At 49.1% G+C, this 611-nt stretch overlaps 1 protein-coding gene across 1 annotated transcript in view; it reads left to right on the top strand.

Annotated features, from left to right (window-relative positions):
• PI4KB (phosphatidylinositol 4-kinase, catalytic, beta) overlaps nt 1-611 on the top strand; it is a 20,083-nt gene that overhangs the window by 12,259 nt on the left and 7,213 nt on the right.

Genomic DNA, 611 nt, shown 5'->3' with positions numbered 1-611 from the left:
GGGAGGGACTTGGCTGATGCTGCCGATTTCGGTCTGAGCAGTCGCTGACCTTTGCGTGGCGGCGTCCGCAGATGAAAGAGGAAATGCTGTTTCCTTGAATTTGACTTAAAAGTTCTCTGCCAGATGGGATTTAATTTGCTTTTTTCCACGAATCATTATTTTTCCCCCTTCTGTGTGTTAAATTTTGGTCTTTCAATCAAAACCCAGTGTTTCCCTAATAGAGCATTTTTCTTTCAAAATGAGCCTTTTTTTTTTTTTTTTTTTTTTTTTTCCTTTTTTCTTTTTTTTTAATAAACAGCATCTTCCTCATCTGTGTCATTTTCCTGCCGATGGGTGTGCGTTCTCCGTCTGGGATTCCCAGTGGGCTTCCACACGTTGAATATGTAGTCCATGATCAAAACCACTTGCCCGTGCCTCGCGTGGCCCCCAGCCCCCGGGACGGGGTTTGTGCCGCTTTAGCCTTTATAAAGAGTTCTTTGACGCATACCCACCTCTCGTCCTTTGGTGCCTTCCCAGGGAAGATTGTCACGCCGTGTACGCGTGGCGCAGTGCGGGCAGGAGGCGGGCAGCAGCGTGGACGCTGCGCGCACTTGCAGGCGGAGGGCACGAGG

Source organism: Charadrius vociferus, unplaced genomic scaffold (assembly GCF_000708025.1).
Source record: "Charadrius vociferus isolate BGI_N301 unplaced genomic scaffold, ASM70802v2 scaffold1451, whole genome shotgun sequence".
NCBI lineage: Eukaryota > Metazoa > Chordata > Aves > Charadriiformes > Charadriidae > Charadrius > Charadrius vociferus.
The sequence above is the reverse complement of the archived record's forward strand: the minus strand, read 5'-3'. Positions and strand labels throughout refer to the sequence as shown.